We start from the raw sequence: 10,856 nt of genomic DNA, 5'->3' as shown, positions 1-10,856 counted from the left end.
TTGCAACCTTTTGGAACAAAGTTTGTCCATAACAACGGTATACTGTACAGTGCATTCGAAAAGTATTCAGACCGCTTCACTTTTTCCACATTTTATTACGTTACAGCCTTATTCTAGAATTGATTCAATTGTTTTTTTCCCTCAACAATCTACACACAATACCCCATAATGACAAAGCAAAAACAGGTTTTTAGAAAATTTTGCAAATGCATAAAAAATTATAACTGAAATATCACATTTATATAAGTATTCAGGCCCTTTACTCAGTACTTTGTTGAAGCACCTTTGGCAGCGATTACATTCTTGAGTCTTCTTGGGTATGAAGCCAACAAGCTTGGCATACCTGTATTTGGGGAGTTTCTCCCATTAATCTCTGCAAATCCTCTTAAGCTCTGTCAAGTTGGATGGGGAGCATCGCTGTACAGCTATTTTCAGGTCTCTAGAGATATTCGATCGGGTTCAAGTCCGGGCACTGGCTGGGCCACTCAAGGACATTCAGATACTTGTCCGAAGCCACTCCTGCGTTGTCTTGGCTGTGTGCTTAGGGTCATTGTCCTGTTGGAAGGTGAATCTTCGGCCCAGTCTGAGGTCCTGAGCGCTCTGGTTTTCATCAAGGATCTCTCTGTACTTTGCTCCGTTCTTCTTTCCCTCGATCCTGACTAGTCTCCCAGTCCCTGCCAGTGAAAAACACCCCCACAGCATGATGCTGCCACCACCATGCTTCACTGTAGGGATGGTGCCAGGTTTCCTCCAGACATGACGCTTGGCATTCAGGCCAAAGAGTTCAATCTTGGTTTCATCAGACCAGAGAATCTTGTTTCTCATGGTCTGAGAGTCTTTAGGTGCCTTTTGGCAAACTCCCAGTGGGCTGTCATGTGCCCTTTACTGAGGAGTGGCTTCTGTCTGGCCACTCTACCATAGGCCTGATTGGTGAAGTGCTGCAGAGATGGTTGTACTTCTGGAAGGTTCTATCAGAGTGACCAACGGGTTCTTGGTCACCTCCCTGACCAAGGCCCTTCTCCCTTGATTGCTCAGTTTGGCCGGGAGGCCAACTCTAGGAAGAGTCTTGGTTGTTCCAAACTTCTTCCATTTAAGTATGATGGAGGCCACTGTGTTCTTGGGGACCTTCAATGCTGCAGAAATGTGTTGGTACCCATCCCCAGATCTGTGCCTCGACACCTGTCTCGGCGCTCTACAGATAATTCCTTCGATCTCATGGCTTGGTTTTTGCTCTGACATGCACTGTCAACTGTGGGACCTTATATAGACAGGTGTGTGCCTTTCCAAATCATGTCCAATCAATTGAATATACCACAGGTGGACTCCAATGAAGTTGTAGAAACATCTCAAGGATGAACAATGCAAACAGGATGCATCTGATCTCAAGTCTCATAGCAAAGGGTTTGAATACTTATGTAAATAAGGTATATATTTTTTGTTGTTGTATCTTTCACCCCCCTTTACTCCCCAACTCCCCAATGTGCGCGGGAGGCGAAGGTCGAGTCATGCGTCCTCCGAAACATGACCCGCTAAATCGTGCTTCTTAACACCTGCCCGCTTAACCCTGAAGCCAATTGCACCAATGTGTATTAGGAAACACCGTTCAACTGACGACCACAGTCAGCCTGCAGGCGCCTGGCCCACCACAAGGAGTCGCTAGAGCGCGATGAGCCAAGTAGGGGAGGGTTTGCCCCCCCGGCCAAACACTCGCCTAACCCGGACGACGCTGGGTCAATTGTGCGCCGCCCTATGGGACTGCCGATCACGGCCGGTTATGATACAGCCCGTGATCGAACCCGGGTCTGTAGTGACGCCTCTAGCACTGCGATGCAGTGCCTTAGACCACTGCGCCACTCGGAAGGCCCTCTGTTTTTTATTTTTAATACATTTGCAAAAATGTCTAAAAACCAGTTTTTCCTTTGTCATTATCGGGTATTGTGTGTAGATTGATGAGGTAGCATTGTTATTTAATCCATTTTAGGGCTGTAACTTAATAACATTTGGAACAAGTCAAGGGGTCTGAATACTTGCACTGTATTTACCTTGCTGGCAAATATTGCAAACAGCATTTATTTGCATCAACGCAAGCTATAGGCTATGTGTTGAGGTAGCAGTGGTGTGGAGGACATGTTCCTATGTTGGAAATAGATTTGCTGACTTGAAATAGAAATTGCCTCTTCTAAGAGTTTCAAGTTTTAAAGTGTATTTGTCACATGCATAGGATATAGCAGGTGTAAAACAGTACAGTTAAATGCTTACTTGTATGTTAGCTCTTTCCTAACAATGCAGTATTCGTGGTCCCGTGTGGCTCAGTTGGTAGAGCATGGCGCTTGCAACGCCAGGGTTGTGGGTTCATTCCCCACGGGGGGACCAGGATGAATATGTATGAACTTTCCAATTTGTAAGTCGCTCTGGATAAGAGCGTCAGCTAAATGACGTAAATGTAATTCAGTATCAAGGTGAGTGGAAATAATATAAAGGAATAATATACAGTACAAATATAAAGTAAGAAAACACATGAGAAGTATGGAAAAACGACATAAAAAAACATGAGAATGCAAGTCATATACAGGTTCAGTGCTAGTACCGTAATGACAATGTGCAGGAGTACTAGAGTAATTGAGGTAGATACTGTATGTACATGTAAACAGCGGTAAAAAGTGACTGATGGCAGGATAATTAATAATCAATATAGCAGCAGTGTAAGTGGTGAGGGGTGTGTGCATGGTGATATGTGTGGCGTCTGTGAGCGTGAGTATGTGACATGGAGTGCATGTCCATGACTTATAATCATATCATTTAACCTATCTGATTTGTTTGTTTCCTTGTTGAAGTGCCGGTGTGCATTACACATTTCGCAAATTAGTCTACGAGTCATCGGAAAAATGTATTGGTTGACGAGAATAAGCAGTCATGGAACAAGTTATTGAAGTGTGTGTTTATGGAAAACTGTTGTTTATCATATATGTCCATGGGAAATTACGCGTTTATGGTAGAAATGTGTTTTGGGGCTATCATGATGGAACATTCCTAGTGGGAGGGAGTTCCTGGAAGGAGTACCTAGGTGCTCAGTTGGCCTTTGCCTGGGGGAGAGCAGGCTGCGCAGGTAACAGGTTGGCTAGAGTAGAGTTATACCTGGAGGAGAGCAGGCTGGGCAGGTAACAGGTTGGTTACAGTAGAGCCATACCTGGGGGAGAGCAGGCTGGGCAGGTAACAGGCTGGCTAGAGTAGAGCCATACCTGGGGGAGAGCAGGCTGGGCAGGTAACAGGTTGGCTAGAGTAGAGTTATACCTGGGGGAGAGCAGGCTGGGCAGGTAACAGGTTGGCTAGAGTAGAGTTATACCTGGGGGAGAGCAGGCTGGGCAGGTAACAGGTTGGCTAGAGTAGAGTTATACCTGGGGGAGAGCAGGCTGGGCAGGTAACAGGCTGGCTAGAGTAGAGCCATACCTGGGGGAGAGCAGGCTGAGCAGGTAACAGGTTGGCTAGAGTAGAGTTATACCTGGGGGAGAGCAGGCTGGGCAGGTAACAGGTTGGCTAGAGTAGAGTTATACCTGGGGGAGAGCAGGCTGGGCAGGTAACAGGTTGGCTAGAGTAGAGTTATACCTGGGGGAGAGCAGGCTGGGCAGGTAACAGGTTGGCTAGAGTAGAGTTATACCTGGGGGAGAGCAGGCTGGGCAGGTCACAGGTTGGTTACAGTAGAGTTATACCTGGGGGAGAGCAGGCTGGGCAGGTAACAGGTTGGCTAGAGTAGAGTTATACCTGGGGGAGAGCAGGCTGAGCAGGTAACAGGTTGGCTAGAGTAGAGTTATACCTGGAGGAGAGCAGTCTGGGCAGGTAACAGGTTGGTTACAGTAGAGTTATACCTGGGGGAGAGCAGGCTGGGCAGGTAACAGGTTGGTTACAGTAGAGTTATACCTGGGGGAGAGCAGGCTGGGCAGGTAACAGGTTGGCAGGAGTAGAGTTATACCTGGGGGAGAGCAGGCTGGGCAGGTAACAGGTTGGCTAGAGTAGAGTTATACCTGGGGGAGAGCAGGCTGGGCAGGTAACAGGTTGGCTAGAGTAGAGTTATACCTGGGGGAGAGCAGGCTGGGCAGGTAACAGGTTGGCTAGAGTAGAGTTATACCTGGGGGAGAGCAGGCTGGGCAGGTAACAGGTTGGCTAGAGTAGAGTTATACCTGGGGGAGAGCAGGCTGGGCAGGTAACAGGTTGGCTAGAGTAGAGTTATACCTGGGAGAGAGCAGTCTGGGCAGGTAACAGGTTGGCAGGAGTAGAGTTATACCTGGGGGAGAGCAGGCTGGGCAGGTAACAGGTTGGCTAGAGTAGAGTTATACCTGGGGGAGAGCAGGCTGGGCAGGTAACAGGTTGGCTACAGTAGAGTTATACCTGGAGGAGAGGAGGCTGGGCAGGTAACAGGTTGGCTAGAGTAGAGTTATACCTGGGGGAGAGCAGGCTGGGCAGGTAACAGGTTGGCTAGAGTAGAGTTATACCTGGAGGAGAGCAGGCTGGGCAGGTAACAGGTTGGCTAGAGTAAAGTTATACCTGGGGGAGAGCAGGCTGGGTAGGTAACAGGCTGGCTAGAGTAGAGTTATACCTGGGGGAGAGCAGGCTGGGCAGGTAACAGGTTGGCTAGAGTAGAGTTATACCTGGGGGAGAGCAGGCTGGGCAGGTAACAGGTTGGCTAGAGTAGAGTTATACCTGGGGGAGAGCAGGCTGGGCAGATAACAGGTTGGCTAGAGTAGAGTTATACCTAGGGGAGAGCAGGCTGGGCAGGTAACAGGTTGGCTAGAGTAGAGTTATACCTGGGGGAGAGCAGGCTGGGCAGGTAACAGGTTGGCTAGAGTAGAGTTATACCTGGGGGAGAGCAGGCTGGGCAGGTAACAGGTTGGCTAGAGTAGAGTTATACCTGGGGGAGAGCAGGCTGGGCAGATAACAGGTTGGCTAGAGTAGAGCCACACCTGAGTTTGGTTACAGGCAAAGCGTTGTTGCCAGAATAGTTTACACTGAGAATATCTTAGATTTATTCGACTCTTTGTTAACCTCCTGTTTGTTATTTTCTGTACAAAGTTTATTTGCCAATTAGTCCTGCACCTGTTACTATTGTAAATAAAATTCTCTAAGAGAGGTGAGCACCAGAACATCCTGTCTGTCTCCTCACTGTCCGATCCGGTTTCTGCTTCACATATGGTGGCAGCGGTGGGATCCCATGCCATGGACAGTGAAGAACTGACCACAACGCTACCAAACTGGTGCGACAAGAAGGAGGCCAACTACCTGTGGGGGTGGCTACACAATCAACGCTACTGGGACGACGCCACTCTTCTGGTAGAGTAACTACAAGGCTGTTTCCCTGACGACTGGCAAAGGTGGGCGAAGCTGTGTCCAGCAAAGGCCCTGGACGAAGGGTTCTTCAGAGCCCAACGGTTTTTGCTGACGCTGTTGGAGTTTGACCTTCCAGTTGATGAGCCCTGCAGCTGTCATCTACAGTGCACAGACCATCACTACTGCAATTACTGCCTGCAGACTGACCACAACTGGGCCAGCTGGCCGAAGGCATGACCTTTCTACATGTGTGTTCCATCAGATGTGGGCTGAGACAGAGAGTCCATGATCCATATGCAGGCCGAGCCCATCACAGAGCTACTGGAGACTGGGGCTGGAGCCCTGGGTGGTCCTGTTCCATCTGAGGGGATGCAGGCTACTGATATCGCTACTGCTGCCATAGGTACAGAGGAGCTGCCTGTTGGTGAAGTGGCACTGGAGGAATCTGGCCTATCGGGATCAGAGCCTGAGTCACCAGAGCAGTTTTCCAAATCTGAAGTCACAATGTTCCCTGATGCATATCCTGAGTGTGATGGAGAGGCGGACACCTCTCCAGTGTTTTCTGGCCCTGAGATATGGCCTACTACACCGCTGCCTGCTGAGAGCTGTGCTGCTGCAACACATCTGACCGAACCTTCCATGCCCCATGCTACCCTTACCCTGAGCCCATACGGCAGCCTGGGTACTTTGTCGTGTATCACCTGCCACTGTGGGTGGTGCTATTTCCCTATGAAGATGGCCAATCTTTTCCACTGTTCTTGATGCTGGTTCCATAAGGTTGCTGGTCATTTAAAGGGGGTGGAACTGACTACTACTGTACTTACTGTACCTGCTAAAGACACTTGGTGATGCACCTTGTGCGTCATGGAGAAGATGGAAGGTATGTCATGGAGTGCATGTCTGTGACAATGACACTGAAAGAAATGATTGGTTGGAGAAGGACTCTTTGTTGTATCTCTTCAAGGTATGGCCAATAATCCTCATGAGGGAACATTCCTAGCGGAAGGGAGTTCGTGGAAAGAGTACTTAGGTGCTCAGTTGTGTGTATGTTTGTGTGTGTGTGCGCGGGAAAGGGAGGACAGCCGTTGTTTAGCTATTCAATCATCGTATTGCTTGGGGAAAGAAGTTTTCTTGGACCCTGTTGGTCAGAGACCTGATGCTCTGGTACCGCCTGCCGGTGGCAGAGATCAGTCCATGGCTGGTGTGACTGATGTCTTTGGCAATTGTTTATGCCTTCCTCAGTACCACCTGGTTTGAATGTCCTGAATGGCTGGAAGCTCACCCCCAGTGATGTGCTGGGCCCTCTGCACCACCCTTTGTAGGGCCTTGCGATTGAGGGCGGTGCAGTTGCCATACCAGGCGGTGATGCAACCAGTCAAGATGCGCTCGATGGTGCACCTGTAAAAGTTCTTCAGGATCTGAAGGGCATTGCCAAATCTCTTCAGCCCTCCCCCTTTCCTGTAGTCCATGATCAGCTTCTTAGTCTTGCTGACGTTGAGGGAAGAGATTGTTGTGTGCTGGCACCACATTGCCAGGTCTCTGACCTCCTCTCTGTAGGCTGTCTCATCACCGTCGGTGGTCAGGCCCACCACTGTCGTGTCGTCAGCAAACTTGATGATGGCGTTGGAGTCGTGCATGACCATGCAGTCGTGGGTAAATGGAGTACAGGAGGGGGCTAAACACACACCCCTGGGGGGGCCCCCGTGTTGAGGGTCAGCGTGGCGGAGGTGTTGTTGCCTTCCCTAACCACCTGGGGTCAGCCTGTCAAGAAGTCCAGGATCCAATTACAGAGGAAGGTGTTCAGTCCAAGGGGTCCCAATCTTAGGGACGAGCTTGGAGTGGACTATGGTGTTGAACACTGAGCTGTAGTCAATGAACAGCATTCTCACATAGGTGTTCCTCTTGTCTAGGTGTGAGAGGGCTGTGTGGAGTGCAATTGAGATTGTGTCATCCGTGGATCTGTCGAGGCGGTATGCACATTTTAGTGGGTACAGGGTGTCTGGAACGATGGAGTGGATGAGTGCCATGACCAGCCTTTCAAAGCACTTCATGATTACAGATGTGAGTGCGAGTCATTGAGGCAGGTTACTTTAGACTGAATTTGCGAAGCTCCCTGAGTGTTAAGGAGCCACCATCAAGTTATGTACAGACAGCCTGTTTCAGACTGACACCCGTAGACTGTGAATAATGTCTGGAGAGAACAGAGGTCGCACTCAGTAGAGTTGCATCATTCATGAACTCCTACGCTGGGAAGTGACACAACATTTGACTGTTGTTGACAAGTGGTCTGTGAAACCTGGTATTTTCTGCTACCAATTTAGCCTACAGAGAAATGAGCAGGTAGTTACACTATTATACCAGTATTACACAGTTGTCTTGCTGTTTTAACTGTACATGTTGTCTAATGCTAGAGCGCTCTATGTTCACTTTGCAAGTGGCAAATTGTATTTTATAGTAACAATATCCACCATTCAATATAAATTATACTTTCACACACTAATTTCTCAACATCCAAGCACACAGTAGTAGAACGTGATGACATCTTGTATTGTCATTACCGGTTATCAACCATCATAGGACCATCATAGGATCAACCATCATAGGATACCTTTTTCCATGTCCTTATTTTCCATTATGAATGACTGTTGTTCTGTGACAGAAATATATTTTGAGGCTCCACTTTTGAAAAGTCCAAAAACACAATCTGCAATTTCCGCATGACTCATTAATTGGAGAACATTTTGCACAGGCTTTAAAAATGACTTTATGTGCTCATCGTGTGTTACCAACAAACTGTGAATTTAATACCAATGTACACTAACTGATACAGACCAGTGGTCAGTTGTGTTACCAACAAACTGTGAATTTAATACCAATGTACACTAACTGATACAGACCAGTGGTCAGTTGTGTTACCAACAAACTGTGAATGTAATACCAATGTACACTAACTGATACAGACCAGTGGTCAGTTGTGTTACCAACAAACTGTGAATTTAATACCAATGTACACTAACTGATACAGACCAGTGGTCAGTTATGTTAAACCAATGGGACTGACTGACTGGAGCACAGGGAGAGCTGAGAGAGAAAGATTACAGGTTATGCGGTCACATACTGTTCAGTGTTTTTTATTACAATGGGACTGACCAGAGCCACAGACCACAGAAAACATATTGATGCTTGTTGTACATTTATGAAGTATTTGATACCATAATTTGAAATGTCTATGAAAGGTAATTTAAATAATATGATAGTTCTGCAATTGTGTAGAAAAAGGCATGTTAAGGCCAGGCACCACACCCTATCACAATCAACTTTTTCCAGTTACATGTAGACACAAATATAATACTTTTTCGTATTACAATATTTCTGAAATATTGTCTAAAACATGCAAATTATGTGTACTCATTAAATTTGCACATATTTTCATATACCACAAAATCATTTTTTTTCTGGATGAAGTCAGCCCAAATATTTTGGTTTCATTTTGTTAAGACACTCCAGGACCGGATTTACTTAGACCAGATTATAGATAAATAATGTTTTCATCTTTCTATCTGTAAAATATTAAAGACATGTACAGGTAACTGCCAAAATAAATTAAACATCAACATAAAATGTCTTAATAGGGCGTTGGGCCACTACGAGCCAGAACAGCTTCAATGCACCATGGCATAGATTCTACAAATGTCTGGAACATTCAAGTGAATGATGGCATAATGGGTGGACTGGCGGCCATTGCGAGTGTACCCATAAGAGCAAAGAAGGAAGTAAAAGCAGGAAGTCCAACCATCAGTCTGTGCTGTGTTTAGTTGATTCAATTCAAATGACATTTAAAAAAATGAATTCCATTGCATGAGCCAGTTAGCATCATCTGAATGAACATTATACATTACCATGGAAATTATTACATCACAGGTTCCAAGCCCGTTCTATTCATTCTTATTTCTATGTGGAAAACGCTGTCTCAAGCGCTGCTCCAGAATCGCCCATAAGTGTTCAAGTGGGTTGAGATCAATGTGGTATACACTAAGCTAGATCTACTCAGTTAATTTTAGAGCTATCCAGCTTCTGTTAGCTTCACATTCCAGCTCAGGCTTCATCCGTACTATGACTGTGGATATTGCTCATCTGCCTGCCACTAACTCTAGCAGGCTTGTAACTATGCCTGGCTAGTCAAATGCGTGACTATTCATTGAGCCAATGCTTAAACATCAATCCATGGGCGTGTCAGTGCCCCATTTACATTTTTGCCAAAATCAGCACGAAATAAAATTTATCTTGCCAATTCAGCAGGCTATGCTGTGAAATGGGCTATTACAAGTGGCATTTTTATGTTATTACGTGCTTATCAATGCACAGGCACCTTTTCCCCCCATCTATTGATAAAATAATTTCATAAAGTCCTACAAAAGTTTGACTGTGCGTGAACTTTCAAATGCATCCTGTCATTACTAAATGTGATGGGTATTTTAACAAAACATTTGATTAATAAAATATCAGTCATCTTCCTCAAATGAAGGGGGTGATGACACAATCTTTGCAACAGGGAGGGAAGCTGATTTTTGTTGGTCCTCAACTCGTGGCTCAGTCACTTCATTTAGGGTAAGTATGGACCCTGGGCTAAGCTAAGGACCCTGGGACAAGCTAAGGACCCTGGGACAAGCTAAAGACCCTGGGACTAAACATCTTTTTCTGCAACTGGATCCTGGTAGCCAACAACACCTCTGCCACACTGATCCTCAACATGGGGTCCCTCAGGGGTGTGTGCTTAGTCTCCTCCTGTACTCCCCGTTCACCCACGACTGCATGGCCAAGCGCGCCTCCAACACCATCATTAAGTTTGCTGATGACACAACGGTGGTAGGCCTGTTCACCGACAACGATGAGACAGCCTATAGGGAGGAGGTCAGAGACTGCCAGGACAACAACCTCTCCCTCAACGTGAGCAAGACAAAGGAGATGATCGTGAACTACAGGAAAAGGAGGGCCGAACATGCCCCCATTCACATCGACGTGGCTGTAGTGGAGTGGGTCGAGAGTTTCAAGTTCCTTGGTGTCCACATCACCAACAAACTATCAAACACACCAAGAAAGTCGTGAAGAGGGCACGACAACGCCTTTTCTCCCTCAGGAGACTTGGAGATTTGGCATGGGTCCCCAGATTCTCAAAATGTTCTACAGCTGCACTATTGAGAGCATCCTGACCGGTTGCATCACCGCCTGGTATGGCAACTGCTCGGCATCCAACCGTAAGGCGCTCCAGAGGGTAGTGCGTACAGCCCTATACATCACTGGGGCAAAGCTTCCTGCCATCCAGGACCTATATACTAGGCGGTGTCAGAGGAAGGCCCAAAAAATGACTCCAGTCACCCAAGTTATAGACTGTTCTCTCTGCTACCACACGGCAAGCGGTACCAAGTCTAGGTCCAAAAGGCTCAACAGCTTCTACCCCCAAGCCATAAGACTGCTGAACAATTAATCCAATGGCAACCCGGACTATTTGCTGCTACTCACTGTTTATTATCTATGCA

This window comes from Salvelinus alpinus, chromosome 17, assembly GCF_045679555.1.
Source record: "Salvelinus alpinus chromosome 17, SLU_Salpinus.1, whole genome shotgun sequence".
Classification (NCBI taxonomy): Eukaryota; Metazoa; Chordata; class Actinopteri; order Salmoniformes; family Salmonidae; genus Salvelinus; species Salvelinus alpinus.
The sequence above is the reverse complement of the archived record's forward strand: the minus strand, read 5'-3'. Positions refer to the sequence as shown.